The following is a 24714-nucleotide window of genomic DNA, read 5'->3' as shown; positions in this document are numbered from 1 at the left end:
TTAAAGTAGTAAAGGAGTTTTGATATTTGGGGAGCAAAATAACAGATGATGATCGAAGTAGAGAGGATATAAAAATGTAGACTGGCAATGACAAGGAAAGCGTTCCTTATGAAGAGAAATTTGTTAACATCGAGTATAGACTTATGTGTCAGGAACTCGTTTCTGAAATTATTTGTATGGAGTGTAGCCATGTATGGAAGTGAAACATGGACGATGGATAGTTTGGACAAGAACAGAATAGAAACTTTCGAAATGGACTGGAGACTACTGCAACAACAACTATATTGTAGGACAACTTTCTATTCAACTGTCGAAGTTTCATTGAGCTTTGCCGGTTGGGAGTGACACATCAAGCGAATCCTACGTTCATCCTTCAGTTTTCCACATCAGTTTATTTCTAATCTGAATCATTTATTTGTTTACAATGCGCTCATGAAGTGTTGACAATGTTGTAAGAAATCTCACCACGGTCCAGTGCAAACTTGTTGATAACTTTTTGACAGGAAGGATGCTGGACATTATGCCAGATGGAGAGTTCTGCACAGAGGATGGCGAGGTTTTTAGAGACAGAACGTGAACTCACTTTGGGGAACGGAGGGCAGAGGAGGAGGAGGAGGAGAGGGAGGGGAAGGGAAGCGGAGGGGGAGGTTGATGTGGAGGGGAAGAAGTGGGAGGAGGAAATGGAAGATTGGGGAAAGTTCTAAACCATGCCCATTTCAGTGCCACCATGCCGGCATTCGTCTTAAGGGATTCATTGACACCATGTAAAACCTACACTGATGAGCCAAAACATTTGACCACCAGGTTAATAGCTTGTCTGTGCGTCTTTCCAAAGAAATACATAGCTGTTATTGCGTACCAGGGATCCGACAGTTTCTTGGTAGGTTTGAGGAGGTATGGGGGCGTTAGATGTCTACGCACACGTCATGGTCATTTGCGCATGCAGTGATGGTGACCGATAGTGACCCTCATGGGTTCAATAGGATTTACATCAGGCTATCATTTGTGTATCACAGTGGAATTTCGTGAACGAATCTAATGAATATCTGTGATACAAGACATTGCACTGTCATACACAAACGTTCATTGCATATACTTTTTATTGGAACGTTTTCTGATCCTCAGGTGCTGTGTTTCATTCGTTTCACATATGCATACACAAATTTTTTACCATAGTGTATCAGAAAGTGGTTGACTTTTTTAACCGAAACTACGTATTTAATTATCGTTATGTGATTGCGATCTAGATAACGTTTTTAAGTATTTTTTAAAAAGTTTTTTAAAAATAAATGATGTTTGGTTTGTGTGGCGCTGAACTGCGCGATCATCAGCGCCCGTACGAAGTCCCAGTTTTGACACAGTCCAAATTTTGCACAATTTAACATTGCCACTGTCACGAATGATGATGACCAGTCCCAATTTTGACACTGTCCAGTTTATACACAATGCAATCTAGCCATAGTCACGAATGATGATGATGGTGAAATAATGAGGACAACTCAAACACCCAGTCCCTGGGCGGAGAAAATCGCCAACACAGCCGGGAAACGAACTTGGGACCCCGTGATCCAGAGGCAGCAACGTTAGCTACTACACCACGAGCTGCGAATGTTTCTAAATATGAAGACATATATGAGATAGATTCTCCCAGTCCTAACAATGTGAGGTAATAATTTGCATGTTTTTGCTGTTTTCTTGTTGTCTTTCGTGTGATAAACCATACTACGGTACCTCAGTCACTGTCAGTTCCACACTGCAGGGTATCCGAGTGCATCTCATCTAATCGATGCCAGGACAGGAGGACTTCTCATTTCCCTAAGTGGCCTGGAGGAAGTCTTCGCCAGAGATTCGCGACAGAATCTATCCGCTCGAGTGGATCTCGCATCGTCAATCACAGACAAACAACAGTACTCTTCCATCCTTCCCAATCACTCAGCGGAAACGCTGTTTACGGTCGCCAGTGAAACATGTCTACGGAACGTCCTCGATAAACATATTGCTGACTTGGCTTCGTTTCCCAGTTCTCACGATTTAGGCAATTTGTAGGACTAAGCAACTATCCAGGAATCCAGACTACGGTGCCAACTGAAAGGTGCCTCTCTAAGGGCTTCCACTGGCCACAGAGATTTGATTTTGCTTATTCCGGAAAAATTTTGACCACATTGAAAAACTTAAAATTCTTTCGTAATCTTCTCGGTAAGAGGTATAATCTCATGTCAAAAGTTTAATACAATAGGACACGCACTACAAACAGAAACTCCGTCTGACGTGAGGTGGGGATGAGAAAATACGCGGGCTTTATTCACACAGTATTTGACACTGTGAGATCACTTTCGGACTTCTAACAAACGTTACACATAATTTAATAACATGAATATAATATCAGATCGATTCTGTATTTCTGGATTTCCGGAAGGCTTTTGACACTGTACCACACAAGCGGGTTGTAGTGAAATTGCGTTTTTCTGGAATATCGTCTCAGTTATGTGACTGGATTTGTGATTTCCTGTCAGAGAGGTCACAGTTCGTAGTAATTGACGGAAAGTCATCGAGTAAAACAGAAGTGATTTCTGGCATTATCCAAGGTAGTGTTATAGGACCTTTGCTGTTCCTTATCTATATAAACGATTTTGGAGGCAATCTGAGCAGCCGTCTTCGGTTGTTTGCAGATGACGCTGTCGCTTATCGGCTAATAAAGTCATCAGAGGATCAAAACAAACCGCAAAACGATTTCGAAAAGTTATCTGAATGGTGCGAGAAGTGGCAGTTGACCCTAAATACCGAAAACTGTGAGAGTCATGCACATTAGTGCTAAAAGGAAATCGTTTAACTTCGGTTACACGATAAATCAGTCTAATGTAAAAGCCGTAAATTCAACTAAATACCGAGGTATTACAATTACGAACAACTTAAATTGGAAGGATCACATAGAAAATGTTGTGGGGAAGGCTAACCAAAGACTGCGTTTTATTGGCAGGACACTTAGAAAATTTAACAGACCTACTAAGGAGACTGCCTACACTACGCTTGTCCGTCCTCTTTTAGAATACTGCTGGGCGGTTTGGGATTCTTACCAGTTAGGGCTGACGGAGTAGAGCGAAAAAGTGCAAAGAATGGCAGCACGTTTTGTATTATCGCGAAATATGCGAGAAAGCGTCACTGAAATGATACAGGATTTGGGGTGGACATTATTAAAAGAAAGGCGTTTTCCTTTGCGACGGAATCTTCTCACGACATTCCAGTCAACAACTTTCTCCTCCGAATGCGAAAATATTTTGTTGACACAGACCTACGTAGGCAGGAACGATCACCACGATAAAATGAGGGAAATCAGAGCTCGTACGGAAAGATATAGGTGTTCATTCTTTCCGCGCGCAATACGAGATTGGAATAATAGAGAAATGTGAAGATCGTTCGATGAACCCTCTGCCAGGCCCTTAAATGTGATTTGCAGAGTATCAATATTGACGTAGATGTGAAATTTGTAAATATTAAGTATTTTTGTAAGGACATAAATCGTGAAAAAACAAAACAAAAATCGAATTAAAAGTTCAAGTTAGCACCATATATATAATATTAAGGCTGTTCATTGTGGTTAGGTAAAAGCTGCCATCAACTGAATCAGCTAATATTATCCATTTTTGATTACAGACTGTCAATCCTAAGGGCCCGGGTTCGACTCCCGGCTGGGCCGGAGATTTTCTCCGCTCAGGGACTGGGTTTCGTGTTGTCCTAATCATCGTCATTCATCCCCATCGACGCGCAACTCGCCGCAGTGGCGTCAAATTGTAAGTCTTGCACCAGGCGAACGGTCTACCCGACGGGAGGCCCTAGCCGCACGACATTTTTTCAGATAACTGCTGAGGGGCTACACTGCACGCAGTCTGTGTAAACAAACTCGTAGGCCCTTGATTAAACGTTAATTACGGGCTCCACTTATTTCTACTGAAAATCTAAACTAAAGTTCAAAGTATGATCAATCCTACTCTAGAAAGAAATCCTTTGTATGACTTTTCACTGTCTCAAAAAAATAAATAAATAAATAAATAAATAAAACAAAATCCGAAACTGGCGTTAATAAAACGGTGAATGCGAAAGAATGTGAACACAATTTACAGCATCGTGGGCTGCTTGCAATAGAGCAACAGTGTAGGCACGATCGCTGATTGTATCTGCAATACAATACACCTTGCCACATTGCGACAAGCCATTATCTGTGAGGCAATGATATGCGTGCAATGACATTCGCGAAATGGACTGACCTATCCAGAGCCCCGACGTACGCCCAACAGAACACCTCTGGCGTAAGTCAGAACGACGATCTCGCTCGAGACTCCAACGGCCAACATGACTACCTTCTCTGGTTTCGACTCTTGAGGAAGAATGGACTATTCGTGGACGGACATTCATTCAGGAAGCTCATTTATAATGTCCGCAACAGTGGTCAGATTTCTCAGAGGCCTTATTAAAATCAACTAACAGGTGTGAGGACACTTCTGATCAGATGCTGTATACACTTTTGGCACATTGTCAAATATGGTTAGGCAACAATTGTGGCAAAATAGATGGCAAAATGGATTAGCAACAATTCAGAATGATTTTTAAGATACGTTTTACAACACTTAACTAGAGTGTGAAGATTGTATGTACAAATACAGATCAGTGGTAACTTTTACCTACTGTGACGCCTTTTCCCTACTTCTTCACTCGCCGGAAGGAGACACGACCCGTAACGATGTTGGTCCCCGTCGGTGTGACGTTGAACACCACCTGTAACTCTCGTAAGAACACAGCTCCTCGCGTGGTTTAGAAATATTCTGTTATCTATCCGCAACAGTCTTCTCAGTTTGTGGAAACTGGTAAACTACAATCGTTTATTTTTATGCCCGGTTGTGAAATAAAATCTTGATTCTTGATTTCATCATTGCGGTCGTTTTTCACATCATACATAGCGAGGATGAAAATTTTCTGTGTACTATTCCGTTGCTACGTCCAGTTATTAACAACGGTCCGACGTAACTCCAGAGATAACTGATGTTGGAGTAAATTTTTTTTAACACGCCGTAATACTGGTTTAAGCTAATCACTCTTCACTGACCATTTATTCATGTACTCACTTAGTCACTTAAAATGTTTAAAGTAGTTAGGCGACACGCAAGATTTATCTTTTGATTCAAATGGTTCAAATGGCTCTGAGCACTATGGGACTTAACTTCTGAGGTCATCAGCCCCCTAGAACTTAGAAATACTTAAACCTAACTAACCTAAGGACATCACACACATCCACGCCCGAGGCAGGGTTCGAACCTGTGATCGTAGCGTTCGCGCGGTTCCAGACTGTAGCGCCTAGAACTGCTCGGCCACTGCGGCTGGCATTTATCTTTCGATTCAGATTTTATTGTTCTTTCTGTAATCAATTGTTTGTCCCTAGAACACACACACACAGAATTGTCTTTCAAGATTAACTTCAGTTCAGCAATCGTGATGCTGACGACAACTTTTGACTAATCGGCGTACTTGTCTTTCTTCGTGTCTTCGTTTTATTGTGTCCTACTCAAGACTACGAATTGTTTTTCTGTCGCTGATCCATTGCTCTCAAGGTCGGTAACTGTTCATCAGTACGAAGGCTAAGTCCGATAAACCAATATCACTCAATTGAAGTCTAACACTCGTCTTACTATACCGTCGCGTTGATAACGGTAAAGATTAACTTTCATCAGTGGAATGACTGAGCAATATTTCAGTCTGTACCTCAGGAATTATCAAATTTCCAAAACTGAAACAATCTAATAGCGTTTGCATCCAGAAAACTATCGCAAAAGTACTCTAGAGCGACTCGAGAGCAACTGACTAACTGAACATTTCCATATACGAGTTGCATTGTAGTCGCATTGAATTTCCTTTCCGATGCGGCTACAGCTTTGTTCCATGGTAAATGTTACCTTTGACTGAATTATTTTCTTGGATTTAACCTTCGTTCATATGATTTTGAATTTATTCTATAGATGTTTGATAAAAAATCTATGATAATCCATTCCTTGTATCTCCCCTTTTTGTATGGTATTCTCAGTATCTGAGTAATATAGGTGTTAATCAAAATATTACCAGTGTAGATTTTATCGTCAATAGTTGTCGTCACTGTCAAGGTGACTCAATTCTCTACTTTAAGTTTCCACAAAGTTTGTTAATTGAGGTTTTGTGTCTTTGGGGCGTTACGCTATCCGCCTGTTAACATTGGTATAGTCCTAGATTCAGTGAACGATTGGCGACCATCGTTGACTCCTGAGACACTGCTGATACTGTGCTGACGATTGCATTGAGGCATTGGCTAACTAACTAACTGACTAACTAACTGCTGCGTGGGTCCGTGTGTCTGCCTATACGCACATTTGGCGGATGGATCTCCATTTGTGAACTACTTGTGTGACGTCAGGCGGGTGTATAAAATAATCATTGTGGACCCTCATTGGAGAGTGATTGGAACAATGTTGCGCCTAGCTGTAGCCGTATCGGCGCTCTTGTTTTGCAGGCTGCGTCTCGTTTCGTCTGGAAGACCCAGCAATAACCTGAAGCCCCGTTCAGTGAGACTTTTAAAGGAGGACCCTTTGCAGGAAGTGCGCCATTACCCCCAAGTCTTCAGAGATAATCTGCGTTCCGGCGAAACACATTCGACAGTCCCGCCGGTGCCGTCCAATTTGCAGTTCGCTCTTGAATCTAAACCGGAGCCCCACTGTCGACTTGTCTCGTTACTGGGGGATTTCCGTCTCCACTCCAGTGACAGGCCGAACCCACAGTTCGGAAGCAGGAGCGCAACTGGATCCAGTGCCGCGTCGCTCCGCCGGATGTCGCTTCAAACTTCAGGACCGACATTTGTTGACAGTATCACCCGAACACTCATCAGGAAGATACATATCACTCTGATTACATAATGAACGAGTAAATACTCGAACAGTTTTCCCGTAAAATATACATTGAATTAACGCCCCAGAAACTCCATTCTCGAGTTGACATGGTGTGACGATCGAAGTTGTGTACTGTCCGTTTCCATTGCACAGTCAGAATAAAATTCAGAGTGTGGAAATCGTCAACGGCTCACAAAATATCCATTTTTCCGCTTCTGCAACGACTCAGTTTTCAGCAAGGAGAACATGTAACCCGATTAATACCTTAACTTACACGCGATCTCTGACGTACTTCACGGCCCAAGTGTTGGAACCTCCAGAAGAATGGAGACGGCTATGAAGACTTGCGTGAGATATCTGTACAGCATTCAGTCTGCTGGTGTGATAACGCCAGTATTTTATACACTCCGTTAGGTTCCACGCGTCCGGATGCGCGGTGTGGTTTCCAAACACTCCATTTACTTCATTGTTCTCCTGAATTCCATCCCTCACATATCAAACAACTAAAACTTTTATCCATTCTGGATTTGGAACATGCGACTGTCTCGTTAAAGGTTTCAGGAATTACTGTAACCAATCGCCGTTTTTCTTCAATTTTTATTTATTCATGACCGGTTTTGAATCACCTGGCGATTCATCATCAGATGATACAACTTAGTTTGGAGTATTGTGAGGGTATCACTTGATATTTAACGATACTGGTAAGCCCACGTTATGTTTCAAAGAGCAGTGCCTGCCACAAGAAAAAAAAAACAATGCACGAACCCCGAAACACTCCAAACTAAATTGTATCATCTGATTATGAATCGCCAGGCGATTCGAAACCTGTCATGAATAAATAAAAATTGAAGAAAAAACGGCGATTGCTTGCAGTAATTCCTGAAACCCTTATCAAACAACTATTATTTCGTAACAGTCTGCCCCATTATCTGAATGAACAGAGCGTTCGAATGGCACGCACGGGGGGCCGGGTTCGATTCCCGGCTGGTGTGAGAGATTTTCTCTTCTCAGGGACAAGGCGTTGTGCTGTCCTCATCATCATTTTATCCGCATTGTCGACGCGCAAGTCGCCAAATGTGGCGTCTAACTGAATAAGACCTGCACTTGGCGGCCGAACTTCCCGTCTGGGAACTCCCGACCACTGACGCCATACGCTCATTTCCTTTTTTTTTTTTTTTTTTTTTTCATAATAGCAATACCAGTGCGGATAACATCCAGCATCTTGACTCTACCTTCGCATTACATCTAATCTGATGGAGAGTTCTGCTGGAGAGTCTCCATCTTTCTCCATCTCGTTCCCTGTTTCATCGGTATGACTGTGGAGTAAATCACCCTGCAACCTGCGTCTTATCTCAGACCACTCTCTATTCAAGAAGAGGTTTAAGCTCATCTGTTATCATTGGCATAACTTCCCTCTCGGCACATTCCACCTATTTTCCTTCTGTCCAGCGGGGAATCTGTGCCATGTTGTTTACTAATCAAGTCCTTGTCATCCCTTTCTGTTTGTTTCCTTACCTCCATGTCCTCGGTGTAGCGAAGCAGCTTAAATCATTTACGGAAAGTAAGGCCTCCTGTCCAAATTGTATACTCGTCAGGTTCCTTTCAGAGTATGCTAATACACTCCCTAGCGATCATATACAGCTGCTCGCTCGTAGACTCGTTTGTACCAAAAGACTGGAAAGTTACACAAATCATATCAGTACCAGGCATGGAAATAGAAGTATTCCGCACAATTACAAACCCTTATCACTAACGTCCATTTGCAATAGGATTTTGGAATCTATACTATGTTCGAAGATTATGAATTACCTCGAAGAAACGATTTATTGACAAACAGTGCGGATTCAAAAAATACCTTTCTTGTGAAACACAACTATCTGTTCATGCCCCCAAAGTAATGAGTGTCATCGTCAGGGGATGTCAAACTGATTCAATATTTTTAGATTCCCGAAAGCGTTTTCTTGTCATGTTGCATGTCTATGGAGTACTGTCTCAGATGTGCAACTGGATTCACGAGTTCGAGTCAGAAATCCACAATTACATGTTGCTCTCAGACTATTTGAGCTGTTCTTTTACAGAGTTCATGTGGAACGAGTCTGTTTACACGATTAGAATACATGCTCTGTGTTAATAGTATCGAACAACATTATTTAGTGGTATTCATACAATTGTGATGGATTACTGATATCAAATTTCGTTAGAGAATATTCTGTATTGTGACGGTGCATTAAAAATGCCTAACTCTTTCACGAGGTACATTCATAACGGCTTTAAGTGAACACCACATATTACTCTTAATGCTCGTTTTTGTACAATCAGTACTTCATTTGTAAGTGGTTCGGTACCCTATAAGATTATTCCATAGTACATTATTCGGTGGAAATGTATAGAATCTGTCAGGACATTGATTCGTTCATTTAAAAGACAAGCAGTTATACGAAGAGCAAACGTTACTTAAGTCCTGTTTCAGAAGCTCAGTAATATGCATGTTGAAGTTCAAGCTTGCATCATTACGTAGAGCCTAAAAATTAGAGCGTTCTCACGTGGTTAATGACTTCTTTTATTATTTTACGTCAGTATATTATCTTACAATTTAGAGAGAGCCGATTTTCACAGAACCGATTAACAATTCTTCGAGAAGCAGCATTAACAATCACTTGTACGGCTTTCTCTCTAACGGTATTTATTGTAACACTAGCATCGTCTGCAAATAAATGTGAATTCTGCTTCATAAATGTTAAGTTGCAGCCGGCCGGAGTGGCCGAGCGGTTCTAGGCGCTACAGTCTGGAACCGCGCGACCGCTACGGTCGCAGGTTTAAATCCTGCCTCGGGCATGGATGTGTGTGATGTCCTTAGGTTAGTTAGGTTTAAGTAGTTCTAAGTTCTAGGGGACTGATGACCTCAGAAGTTAAGTCCCATAGTGCTGAGGGCCATTTTGTTAAGTTGGAGATCGTCGACATATATAAAGAATGGGATTGCACCCAAAATTGATCCCCGTGGGGCCCCCTATGTGATTTCTGCCCTGTGACTAAAATTTTCTACCTTTCCAAAATTGTCTGAATTTTTTTGCATTCTGTCTAGTAAGTATGATTGAAATCAGGAGTGTGTGACCCATGGAACATAAAAGCAACTAATTAATTAGGAGTAGGAAATCAATAACGTTGCAAAATGAAATTAATGAACTTATATATGGCATTCTATTTTTGTGCCCAAAAATGAAAAAAAAAAAATGTGAAAGAATGCCAGGAGTAGCCAGTTGGTATTTATTATTATTATTATTATTATTATTATTATTATCATTTTCGCATAGAGGCGTTTAGTGCTGAATGTTTCTGCAACAGGCTTACGTCGTCAAGGATGCGTGAGAAAGGAGCAAGAAAGTAGTGAAGCTGGGCTGGAAACAGCCTTTCGTGCCACAGTTCCAACAGGTACGCCGCTCATTATGCCCGAGTGAATCGTTAGAATCAACTACCTGGCCCCGAGAACGCGTCGGCTCCTCGTTTTCGGGTGCGATATTTCTACGGCACACTCACGCCCGTGTTTCGCTAGTCCTTCCGGTCGTCCATATAATGTTTTCATCCACTGCCACACCATTATTCTCCAACTGTATTCTATTTTGTAAGCAGTGTTTGGTAGATTCATTTCTCGCTTTTCGCCACGATTTTTCTTCCCCTATTCCAACATCTCCACCCTCCCCCCCCCCTCCCCCCCGCACCTTGGCCTACGTATTTCGTTTGCAGTTGCGTGTCGAGGAGCAATTTGCAGGGGCGGAGCACGCGAACTTTCATCGTTTACGAAACAGCCCGACGTACAAGGGGGCCAGAGTCGTGAAGGATAGGGGGGGGGGGGGGGGGAGTAGCTCTACTGCCGCGTGTGGTGAGACAGGGTGCAGCAACCGCCCCCACACATGTGTTGCAAGAGCGATGCAGGCCGCGAGGCGGGTAGCTTGCATACACTCCGACTGCCCTCGCACGCACGTCGTGGCTTGCAGGGGGACACGCAAGCACGCAAGGGGGCAAGACAGGGCACGTACGGCACGCACGCACGCACGCACGCACGCACGCACGCGCGCCAGATCGTATCTGCCAGCCGCGAGACGAGCTCTGCTTCAGAGGAACTGGACCTGCGGAAACCCACCAGAAAGTCGTACCGACATCGCATTGGTTTGGACCTGGCTCCATGAGCTCGAGGGAGTGTCTACATCAACATCAATTCAATTTTGGTCATTCTAGCTATTTTAATATAAAGTTTATAATTAATAGTTTTACAATAAACTACCGTAGCACGCGTTGTATTTCTCGCATGGACTGTATGGCCAGCACACATTTTTCTTTCACTGTCTTTAACCGAATTTTGATGTTGTTCACAAAGTGCGGCACTTTCTAAACTTTTCGCGCTAATTAATGTCATAGAAGCATGGTTTTTCTCTTAACGTACTTTTGACCAAAAAGCGATTCCTCTAGCTGGAGTCCAAGGTCTTTGTGTATCAAGAATTTTACGTTCTTGTGGCGATATTTGCATAGAAACATTCATCCCCTATCGCTTGTTTCTTTATATCTCACCGAGAAGTGAAATGCTAGTTTTCATATATCTTGCCTTTTTTTTTTTTGGTACAACGAAATATTTCATTAAAACTTTTCATCCCCAGTTTCATCCGCTTGGGAGCTGAATTTCCAAAAACAGTGAAACACGTATTATTTCGTTTCTAATCGAGAAGTCAAATTCAGAATTTAATAGACTTGCCTTTGAAATGCTTTTGTAACGAAAAATTTTCGTAAAAACATTTCAACCTCTTTATAACCCCCTTAAGAGTTGAATATCCAAAGCCACTGAAATAAATGTTTTTTGTGAGGTACTGAGAAGTTTAATACCTATTTTCATAGAGGAGGCTTTAAGAATACTGTCATAATGAAATATTTTCATAAAGCATCTCATCCTGTATTTTTCCCCTTACATGTTGAATTTCTAAAAACATTGAAACATGCATTTATTTATTTGTAACTGGGATGTCGAATACCAATTTTCATAGATGTAGCTTTGAAACTACTTCAGTCTTTATTTAATAACGATTCATTTAAAAAGAAATAAGCTTTCAGCGTTCCCTCAATATTCGCCACGACAGCACTTAAAGTTTCAAGAACGCTGGAACACGTGTTTAGGTCTTTTTTATTTCTGATCAAGAAACCAAATACCAATTTCGGTAGGAATAGACTTAAAATTGCCGCAATTGGCATATACTTTCAAAAAAACCTTTCATTCCTATTTAATCCACCTTTAAAGTTGTAATTTCAAAATATCCCTTCTCGACGCTTATACTATAAAATGAACAATCTCTGCAAATTTCAAGTTTTCATCGTTAGTGATTTGGGCTGAGCATTGGTAAGTCAGTGAGTGAGTCCGTTATTCAGGACACTACCTTTTACATAGAGAGATAACAGAGCTTATAGATGCACTTAATTCAGTACTCCCATGTGACTACAGCTCCTTCAACATCAAAATTTACAAACGAAACTAAGGGCTAGCAATGGGAAGCCCTCTTAGAGGCCTATTAGCTGAACTATTCACTAACCCTACAGAGAACAAAACATTGTAACTCAGAGATAGTATCACAAACAAAGCTAAATTCTATCTGATGAATGTAGATCAGACTAATTTTATTTGATGGAAAGATCATGATGTAACAACCCTTTTTAATAAATTCAAAGGTGTGCACAAAAATACCCAGTCCATCTTTGAGTATGAGGAGAACACGACCGTACCTTTTCTTGGCATAAAACCACCGAAACAAAACCGCCAGGTGTCTTTCACTGCTCACAGATAAACTACTGGTACAGACAGCACTGCACTAAACTCTTCTACACATCCCACCTCCCAAAAAAAGGCTGCATATACACTGATCTTCAGGAGAGTCACAAATTTCCACATCAGAATACAAAACTTAACAAGAAACAGAAATCATCAGATGTATTGCAATAAATAATGGATATGATTCATCACTTAGTAATATAATGTCACAACAGACAAAAAATAAAAAAAAGGAAACACTCAACGACAAACTAAACTCGCAAATGACAGCATCCGAGCAGTGAAATATGTAAAAATGCCATGTCTCTATATAATGTCTGATAAATTAGCAACTTTATTCAAAAACACATATGAAAAGTCAGTTTCAGCACCACTAACAACCGAAGTAAAAGGCTTATTCTCAATAGTAAACCGTTAGATACAGATCTGGACGCACCGTTAAGTTACAAAATTATGTACAGCCAATGTAACAAATATTATATAGCTCAGACAGGCAGAAATTTCAGAGGTCGATTTAATGTATACGTAGACTTCTGCGTAATGGAATGGAGAAATTCAACAAATAAGCAGTACCAACACACATTAACGACACAGGGCACAGTTGAAAATAGAGGACCACCTTGATATTTTGCAAAAAGTCGAAAGAAGTAAAAGAATGGATATTATGCAATAAACTTAAATTTTCATTCATAATTCCAAAAATACTGATAATATTCGTAATAACCTAACTGAATTGAAAAACTTAGAATTCTTCAAGAGGCTTAAACCAGCACTATTGCAATAAGTTTAAGACGTAGCAGTGTGAAACTAATGACTGTCAGACTCTCAGTATCGTGAATATACTAGACACTCATCCACAGCCTGCAAGCCCACCAAATTGTATCAAAAATATACAGCTTACATGGATGAAAAAATGTTTGTGCAGTGGAGGAACGCAAGAACAGTGTTAAAGTAAGTAGTGAGATGTTATACAACAGCACCCTCAGTGTAACAAAGATGTAGATGAAGATATGGAACGTCAAAATCGTAAGTGAACAGGCTACATACAGAAAGTATGTCTCACGGTTACCACACCGTTACAACTGATTCAACACCATCTGCACCAACCGAAGGCTGTCCTGTCAATCGCGACAGGAACACGCAGCTCTACAGCAGCAGAAGACAACACTGGACATCGACTTTGGCCATCGACTGTCCCTCGCTCCCTAATAGCCAAATGGCCGCTCGAACAGGAGAACAAGTGAACAAAACTGGTTTAGACTAATGTAGTCTAACATCTTTTATCGTTAAGTAACGTCTGTATGCATTAACACATGATGATGAGCAAAACTTTCTCGGAATGCGTTACAGTGTCTAAAATTAAATATAATATAAATTTATGTGACTGAAAACAGAAGTTTTCTTATCATCAAACTCTTGACTGATTTGATGCAGCTCGCCAGGAATACCTCTCCTTTTTAGCACAGAACAGCACTTGCAACCTACGGCCTCAATTATTTTCAGACTACATTCCAATCTCTGGCTTCATCTACAATTTTTGCCCTCTGCAGCTCCCTCTACCGTGATGTCTTTACACATGTCTTATCATCCTGTCCCTTCTTCTTATCTGTGCTCACCATATATTATTTTCCTCGCCGATTCTGTGAAGAACCTCCTCATTCCTTACCTCATCAGTCCATCTAATTTTCAACATTCGTCTGTAGAATCACTTCTCAAATACTTAGACTCTCTTCGTTTCCGGTTTTCGCGCAATCCATGATTCACGATCATACAATGTTGTACTCCAAACGTACAGTTTTCCTTCACCAAATTAAGGCCTATATTTGATACCTGTAGATTACTCTCGGCCAGGAATACCGTTTTTTTAGTGCTAAATTGGTTTTATGGCCTCCTTGCTCCGACCAACAGGGGTTATTTGACTGCCTAGGCAGCAGAATTGCTCAATTTCGAGAGTCCCAATTCTGATATACTGTGTGATCAAAAGTATTCGGACACCCCCAAAAATATACTTTCTTTCATATTAGGTGCATTGTGCTGCCACCTACTGCCAGGTACTACTTATCAGCGACCTTAGTAGTCATAAGACATCGTGAGAGAGCAGAATCGGGCGCTCCCCGGAACTCACGGACTTCGAACGTTGTCAGGTGATTGGGTGTCACGTGAGTCATACGTCTGTTCGCGAGATTTCCACACTCCTAAACAACCCTAGGTCCACTGTTTCCGATATGATGGTGAAGTGGAAACGTGAAGGGACACGTAAAACACAAAAGCGTACAGGCCGACCTCGTCTGCTGATTGAGGGAGACCGCCTATAGTTGAAGAGGGTCGTAATGTGTAATAGGCAGACATCTATCCAGACCATCACACAGGAATTCCAAACTGCATCAGAATCCACTGAAAGTACTATGACAGTTAGGCAGTAGGTGATAAAACTTGGATTTCATGGTCGAGCGGCTGCTCATAAGCCACACATCGCGCCAGTAAATTCCAAACGACGCCTCGCTTGGTATAAGATTCGTAAATATTGAAAGATTGAACAATGGAAAAAAGTTGTGTTGAGTAACAAATCACGGTACACAATGTGGCGATCCGATGGCAGGGTGTGGGTATGGCGAATGTCCGGTGAACGTCATCTGCCAGCATGTGTAATGCAAACAGTAAAATGGTGGTGTTATGGTGTGGTGTGGTCGTGTTTTTCATGGAGGGGGCTTGCACCCCTTGTTGTTTTGCGTGGCACTATCACAGCACAGACCTACAGTGATGTTTTAAGCAACTTCTTGCTTCCCCCTGTTGAAGAGCAATTCTGAGATGGCGACTGCAATCTCTCAACACGATCGAGCACCTCATCATAATGTAAGACCTGTGATGGAGTGGTTACACGACAGTAACACCCTGTAGTGGTCTGGCCTGCACAGTGTTCCGACCTGAATCCTATAGCACACGTTTGGGGTGTTTTGGAACGCCGACTTCGCACCAGGCCACACCGACCGTCATCGACACCTCTCCTCAGTGCAGCACTGCTTGAAGAATGGGCTGCCATTCCCCAAAAAAACCTTCCAGTACCTGACTGAATGTATGCCTGCAAGAATGGAAGCTGTCATCAAGCCTAAGGGTTGGCCAACACCATACTGAATTCCACTATTTGTGATGAAGGGTGCCACGAACTTTTAAGTCTTTTCAGCCAGGTGTCCGGATACTTTTGATCATATATTACACTAAGTCCCTCGCTGTTACCAATTCTACTGCTTTACATTACTTTCGACTTTCTTAGTCAAGCCGTATCCTGTATTCATTTCAATGTTCATTCCATGTTATAAGCGAATGAGGGAAAGCAAAGTAGTCTAATTTCCTTTTGGACTTACTGTAGACACTATCATAACTGTAAGTACAGCAACAGGGCGTGGTGCCTTTCGTCAAAGTGAGAACCGCGTGTAAGAACTTACACCTCAGTAGTAACAACTTAGAAGAGCAACTACACAGATGGTACCTGGAAGGGACGCGAAAGACGCCTGTCCAGCCGCATCCGGACGTAGCACTGCGAACAGGCCGGTACGTAAATTCCGTCAAAGAGCCGGGCACAAAGGCAGAGCATACTCGTACGTCGCGTAAAAGGAATTTTCACCTCCGCCGCGCCGCGTACAATTAAGCAGGAAACGGCGACGTTAAAAAGTTAGGCGGACATCAAACCGTGGGCGGTGCTCATTAAGGCGGCGAGCCAGCAGCGGTGAGAGGGGAGTCCTCGACCGCAGGGCTGCCACCTCCCCAGCGGCACAGCAGCGGCAGGGCTGCCACTACAACCGGGCCGGCGCGTGTGTGCTGCAGGTACGTCGTTTACATGGTAATTACGGCGCCAGGCCTGACGAGTGCTGGCGCCTCCGCCCCCACCGCTGCCTCCGGAGGCAGCGGCCCGCTAATTGCCGCCTCCACTCCTCCGCCCCCGCCACCCCCATTGCACTCTTGGCTTCCCCTGCACGGCCTTTGAGGTGGCGCCCAACCTACAACAGACGCCGCCGTCTTAGCCTGCCTACGTTAGTGCTGCATGACTCCCTCTGTTAACACCAGTATACTTGTGTATGCTGATCTGTTCAACATCCGGGCTGTTCCGTCTAACTATGTGATTGGTGACTGCATGGAGTGCTGTGTGCGCAAGACCATATATGTTAAATTAAAAGGAAGGTCAGCGTTGGCCGTAATATTGATGTTTCGTTGATAGTAGAATCGATTTTAGATCACATGGTGATCATCTTCAGTGCTGTACAAATTAAATTCAGACACTGGTATCAAATTGTCAATAACCAAAACTGAGAAGCGATTGTGATCGCTTCTCAGTCTTGGTTATTGATTATAATCGCTTCTCAGTTTTGGTTATTGATAATTTGATACCAGTGTCTGAATTTAATTTGTACAGCACTGAAGATGATCACCATGTGATCGAAAATCGATTCTGCTATCAATGAAACATCAATATTACGGCCAACGCTGACCTTCCTTTTAATTTAATTATGTGAAGTATCCGTGACGGCAAATGTAAAATACACTCTGAGACAAACGAATAACGAGGCGCCATAAAGGAGTTGTCTGACTCGGACGAAAGTCGCTAGATACATGTACAGACAAACATCTAGACCCACACGGATACTCTGAAAATCGCATTTTAAGTGCCACGCAGACAGTTCATCGAACCACCTTCACAATTCTCTATTATTCCAATATCTTATAGGGCGCGGAAAGAAACACATATCTTTCCATGAGAACTCTATTTACCTTATTTTATTATGGTGGTCGTTTTTCCCTATGTAGGTCGGCTCCAACTAAATATTATCGCATTCGGAGGAGAAGGTTGGTGATTGAAATTTCGTTAGAAGATTCCGCCGCAACGAAAAACGCGTTTCTTTAAATGACGTCCGCTCCAAATCCTGTATCATTTCAGTGACTCTCTCTCCCATATTTCGCGAAAATACAAAAGGTGCTGCCTTTCTTTGAACTTTTTCGATGTACTCCGTCAGTCCTACCTGGTAAGGATCCCACACCACGTAGCAGTATTCTAAAAGAGGACGGACAAGTATAGTGCAGGCAGTCTCCTTAGTAGATCTGTTACATTTTCTAAGTGTCCTGCCAATAAAACGCAGTCTTTGATTAGCCTTCCCCACACCATTTTCTAGGTATTCCTTGCAATTCATGTTGTTCCTAATTATGAATCCAAGATATTTAGTCAAATTTACAGCCTTTAGATCTGACTGATTTATCGTGTCACCGAAGGTTAACGGATTTCTTTTAGCACCCATATGGACGACTTCACACTTTCTGTTATTTAGGGTCGATTGCCAATACAGATATCTTTTCTAAATCGTTTTGCAATTTGTTTTGATCTTCAGATGTCTTTACTACATGATAAACGACAGCGTCATCTGCCAAAAACCTAAGATGGCTGCTAAGATTGTCTACCAAATCATTTATTTAGATAAGGGACAGTAAAGGACCTGTAACACTACCTTGGTGAACTCCAGAAATCACTTCTGTTTTACTCCTTGACTTTCCGTCAATTACTACGAAATGTGACCTCTCTGACAGGAAATCACAAATCCAGTCACATAACTGAGACGATATTCCATAAGCAAGCAATTTCACTACAAATCGCTTGTGTTGTACAATGTCAAAACCTTTCCGGAAATCCAGAAATACGGAATTAATTTGAAATCCCTTGTCAATAGCACTCAACACTTCCTGCGAGTAACGAGCTACTTGTGTTTCTCAAGAATGACGTTTTTCTAAAATCAGTAGGCCGTTTTCTTCGAGGTAATTCATAATGTCGAACACAATATATGTTCCAAACTCCTGCTGCATATCGACGTTGATGATATGACCCTGTTATTTAGTGGATTACTCCTATTACATTTTTTGAATATTGGTGTGCTGTGTGCAACTTTCCAGTCTTTGGATAGGGATCTTTCGTCGAGCGAACGGCTGTATGTGATTGTTAAGTATGGAGCTTTTTTATCAACATGCTCTGGAAGAAACCTAATTGGGATACAAACTGGACCGGAAGACTTGCTTTCGTTAAGTGATTTAAGTTAACTCACTACTCCGAGGATATCTACTTATACGTTACTCATGTTGGCAGCTGTTCTTGATTCGAATTCTGGAATATTTACTTCCTCTTCTTCTGTGAAGGAATTTCGGAACGCTGTGTTTTGTAACTCTGCATTTGTAGGTCCGTCTTAGACAGTATCTCCATTGCTATCGTGCGGAGAAGGCGTTGATTGTTTCTTGCCGCTAGGATACTTCGCATATGGCCAGAATCTCTTTGGATTTTCTGCCAGGTTTCGAGACAAAGTTTCGTTGTGGAAATTATTATAAACATCTCGCACTAAAATCTGCGGCAAAAGATCACCAAGCTTTGAGATTTTGCGTGTGTTTAAATTTGGCTAGTTTTTTTCGTTGTTTCTGCAACAGTGTTCAGACGCGTTTTGCGTACGAAGGAGGATCAGCTCCGTCGTTTGTTAATTTATTTGGTAAATCTTTCAATAGCTGCCGATAATATTTCTCTGAATTCAAGCCACATCTGGTGTAGACTTCTATTATTAATTTGGGAGGAGTTGAAATTGTCTCTCAGGAAGGCGTCAAGCGAAATTTTATCTACTTTTTTGAATAGGTACACAGGGTGAATTACGAAGGTACGCTAATATTTAATACGTTATTCTATAAGTAAAACTAAAGAAAAACAGTTCATATAAACGTAGGTCATCAAATTTTTGGTTACGGAGTTAGGCTAATAAAAGATTTTGCCTGAAATTTAGCAACTTTGCTAATTTGAAGCCATCGCAGAACTGTACGAGGTTAAAGTAAATCAAGATTTCCATTTATTTTGTTGTTATTGGTCTGATGAATCTAATAAAACATGTTCCAGAGGTGTATCTGCAGTAGCTTTCCAGAACATCCAGAAAAGCAAAGATTATTACACAAGTAAAATCGTTTAGTTTCCATTAAGAATGTAGAAACGTTTACGTCATTGTTGGCAACCGTTAGTTGTTTCAGTCGTTTCCTGAGCTTGAAAGCAGTTTTCTGTGTTGTTCACTGAAAGAACATAATAACTACAATGTATTTAAGTGAAACCATGAAGCATCTGTTGTAGTTTGTAGATTATTTATGAAATAGGGATTATTTTCAAATTTACGACGGAGGAATACGCTGATACGGTGTTTATTTATTGCAAATGTGATGGTAATGCTACGGCTGCATCATAGCGCGTAGGCTTTCACGGCCAGCGTCTTCAGTAATTAAAACTTTCGGGCAAAGAGGCCGTGGTCCAATAGTAGAAATACTTCTCCCTGAAAGAGGAACTAAACTACTTGCGAACCGCTTTCCAGAAAAATGGGTACGCTGGCAAGGAGATAGATAGAGCACTCCATCCCAGAAGAAAAATGTCCGAAAACGTGCAACAACAACAACAACAACCATCGGTGGGGAAAGTTTTTCTTCTATTCATCCACAATATTACGGACCGTATCGGGAAAGTGCTGGTCAAGTTCAGAGTTGAAACAACCTTCAGACCCACCAAGAAGATTAGTGAATGCTTAAGATCGGCGAAAGATGCACGACACCCTTTAGCTACTCCTGGTGTGTATAAGATTCCGTGTAGTTGTGGGAAGGTTTAGATTGGAACCGCAAAAAGAAGTATCAATACTCGCCTAACTGAACATAAAAGGAACTGTCGACTGGGACACACGGGCAAATCGGCTGTAGCGGAACATGTTTTTGAAACGGGTGACCATGAAATAAAATTTAGTGACACGAGCGTGCTAGCTAAGACATCGCATTATTATGCACGTATGTATAGAGAGGCTGTAGAGATTTTTAAACACCACAATAATTTTAACAGGAAAGAAGAAGGCTTGAAGCTAGATAAGATATGGCGATCGACTTTGTACCAAATATGTGACAATCGATTACCTTCGATCGAGAGTAATGACGCCAGCCAGAGATAGTTTTACTGTTGACAACACGTGACAATTGGTGGCGCCCTCTACACGCGCTATATAAACAGAACCCCCACGGCCTAGCAGCCAGTCGTAGACTCACCTCAGATGATGTTGCCCGCAGCTGGCAACGAAACGTCAGGGAGAAGTATTTCTACTATTGGACCACGGCCTCTAAGCCCGGAAGTTTTTATTTACTGCTACGGCTGCAGTTAACGAATATCGTGTACGTCATCCAACTCGGAGGATTCCGAATGCACGAACCATTAGCGAAGTATTTCGAATGTTGCTGGTGACAAGTTCTCTACCTAGCGTTCATGAACAGTACGAGCGCTCGATACGTGAAGACGATGATGAGGATACTATGTATGCTGTTCGACGTAGCCCGGGTACCAGTACACGACCTGTCTCTCAATGATTAGGTATTTCACAATCTAACGTATGGCGTACACTGAAGTATGATAGACTGTATCCTTACCACAAACAAAAAGTGCGTCATTTACATCCGGGAGATCCTGCCCTTCGCTTGGAGTTGTGCAACTGGTTAAATACTAATCGGAAATTACACAAATACATTTTATGTATTGACGATGCACGGTTTACTCGAGATGGTATAAATAACTGACATAACGAGTTCGTATGGTCTGAAGAAAACCCACATACAACAGTAAAACCAAATTTCCAGCAGCGATTTAGCATAAATGTGCAGTGTGGTATAATCAGCACACACTTTATTGAACCATCCATTTTCCCAGTGCGTCTAACCGGCAAGATGTACTTACAATTCCTTCACGAAGGAATGCCTCGCTTGCTCGAAGATGTTCCAGTTGCTACGAGATTCCAAATGTATTTCGAACATGACTGTGCGGCTCCACATTTCACCAACGCCGTCACTACACATTTAAATGAACCTTTTCCCCAGAAATGAATTGGTCGTGGTGCTACACGTCTGTGGCCATCCAGAACGCCCGATTTAACTAACACCAATGGATTTTTGTGTATAGGGATGAATGTAAGACATAGTTTATGTGGACAAAGTCAATACATGTGAGGAATTATTTGCTCGCATTATGAATACAATGGACGAAATTAAGAACAACTCTGTGAAACTGAAACGAGAAAAAATTGTTCATACACCTGCAACTAAATGCACTGAATTCGGTGGAGACATTTTTGAACATTTATTGTGAATGTATTGTGAAATTGTATGTGCACTGTACAACTTCCTTAACACTGAGCTTTGTTTCTTCCGGCTTAACATGAATTCACATGTGCTATGGTATTAATAAAAGCAGATTGTCTGACACATTCATACAGTTTCATATAATGTTATTACCACTTTTTTTTCAAAATTAAGTTCTCTACAAGTTCTGTAGGAAACTTTGTGTAGTTGTCTGGAATTTGGTTCAAATGGCTCTGAGCACTATGAGACTTAACATCTGAGGTCATCAGTCCCCTACAACTTACAACTATTTAAACCTAACTAACCTAAGGACATCACACGCATCCATGCCCGAGGCAGGATTCGAACCTGCGACCATAGCGGTCGCGCGGTTCCAGACTGACGCGCCTAGAACCGCTCGGTCACATATGCCGGGTCTAGAATTTACAAGACAATTTGGGTGAACTAGTTAATACACTACTGGCCATTAAAATTGCTACACCACGAAGATGACGTGCTACAGACGCGAAATTTAACCGACAGGAAGAAGATGCTGTGATACGCAAATGATTAGCTTTTCAAAGCATTCACACAAGGTTGGCGTCGGTTGCGACACCTACAACGTGCTGACATGAAGAAAGTTTCCAACCGATTTCTCATACACAAACAGCAGTTGACCGGCGTTGTATGTTGAAACGTTGTTGTGATGCCTCGTGTGAGGAGGAGAAATGCGTACCATCACTTTTCCGACATCGATAAAGGTCAAATTGTAGCCTATAGCGATTGGGGTTTATCGTATCGGGACATTGCTGCTCGCGTTGGTCGAGATCCAATGACTGTTAGCAGAATATGGAATCGGTGGGTTCAGGTGGGTAATACTGAACGCCGTGCTGGATCCCAACGGCCTCGTATCACTAGCAGCCGAGATGACAGGCATCTTATCCGCATGGTTGTAACGGATCGTGCAGCCACGTCTCGATCCCTGAGTCAACAGATGGGGACGTTTGCAAGACAACAACCATCTGCACGAACAGTTCGACGACGTTTGCAGCTGCACGGACTATCAGCTCGGAGACCATGGCTGCGGTTACCCTTGACGCTGCATCACAGACAGGAGCGTCTGCGATGGTGTTCTCAACGACGAACCTGGGTGGACGAATAGCAAAACGTCATTTTTTTCGGATGAATCGAGGTTCTGTTTACAGCATCATGATGGTCGCCTCCGTGTTTGGCGACATCGTGGTGAACGCACATTGGAAGCGTGTATTGATCATCGCCATACTGGCGTATCACCCGGCGTAACGGTTTGGGGTGCCATTGGTTACACGTCTCGGTCACCTCTTGTTCGCATTGACGGCACTTTGAACAGTGGACGTTATATTTCATATGTGTTACGACCCGTGGCTCTACCCTTCATTTGATCCCTGCGAAACCCTACATTTCAGCTGGATAAGGCACCACCGCATGTTGCAGGTCCTGTACGGGCCTTTCTGGATACAGAAAACGTTCGACTGGTGCCCTGGCCAGCACATTCTCCAGATCTCTCACCAATTGAAAACGTTTGATCAATGGTGGCCGAGCAACTGGCTCGTCACAATACACCAGTCAATACTCTTGATGAACTGTGGTATCGTGTTGAAGCTGCATGGGCAGCTGTAACTGCACACGCCATCCAAGCTCTGTGTAACTCAATGCCCAGGCGTATCAAGGCCGTTATTACGGCCAGAGGTGGTTGTTCTGGGTTTTGATTTCTCATGATCTATGCACCGAAATTGCGTGAAAATGTAATCACATGTCAGTTCTAGTATAATATATTTGTCCAATGAATACTCGCTTATCATCTGCATTTCTTCTTGGTGTAGCAATTTTAATGTCCAGTAGTGTCTATTAAAAATTTTACGAAATTAGTTTTTTGCTTCTCTGGATGTTCTGAAAACCAACACGTCTGGGACATGCATTATTAGATTCAGCAGAACAATAACAACAAAATAAATGGAAATCGTCCATTGCTTTAAGCTCATACAGGTTTGCGACGGCTTCATATTAGCGAAATTGCTAAATTTCTGGAAAAATCTTTTGTTAGCCGTAACTCTGTAACTAAACATTTGCGGACCTATGTTCAAAGGAACTTTTTTCTTTAGTTACACTTGTATAATAACATATTAATATATATGGATACCTTCGTGAATTATCTTGTTCATTTTTGTAGGATTTGGAGGTTACAATATTGTATCCCGCTACGAAAACACTGTGTTCTCTAATCCCTGTATCCGTTTTGATGTTCGTTATTAGCTGAGGATTCTTTGTTGCTATGCGGTGAAGTGATTACCACTTGATCAATGATTACTGCAGAAAAACTGGATAACTATACGAGGGAAAGAGCTTCAGAAACTGAGAACGTCAATAACGCGTTGGTGCAACTCTGGCCCTCATGTAAGCACTTATTTGGCTTGGTACTGACAAATGTCCTCCTAAGGGACATTGTGCCAAATTCTGTGCGATTGGCGCTTTAGAGGGTCAAAATCCGGCTCTGGCAGGAAGGCCCGGCCTATAACGCTCCAGCCGGCCGTTGTGGCCGAGCGGTTCTAGGCGCTTTAGTCCGGAACCGCGCGACCGCTATGGTCGCAGGTTCGAATCCTGCCTCGGGCATGGATGTGTGTAAGTTCCTTAGGTTAGTTAGGTATAAGTAGTTCTAAGTTCTAGGTGACTGATGACGTCAGATGTTAAGTCCCATAGTGCTCAGAGCCATTTGAACCATAACGCTCCGAACGTTCTCAGTTGGAAGAGATCGTTGACCAAGGCTATGTTTGACAGGCACGAAGACTCTCGCTGTATGCGGGTGGGCGTTATCTTATTGAAATGTGGGCC

Source organism: Schistocerca serialis, chromosome 12 (genome assembly GCF_023864345.2).
Source record: "Schistocerca serialis cubense isolate TAMUIC-IGC-003099 chromosome 12, iqSchSeri2.2, whole genome shotgun sequence".
NCBI lineage: Eukaryota > Metazoa > Arthropoda > Insecta > Orthoptera > Acrididae > Schistocerca > Schistocerca serialis.
This window is presented reverse-complemented; position numbering follows the sequence as displayed.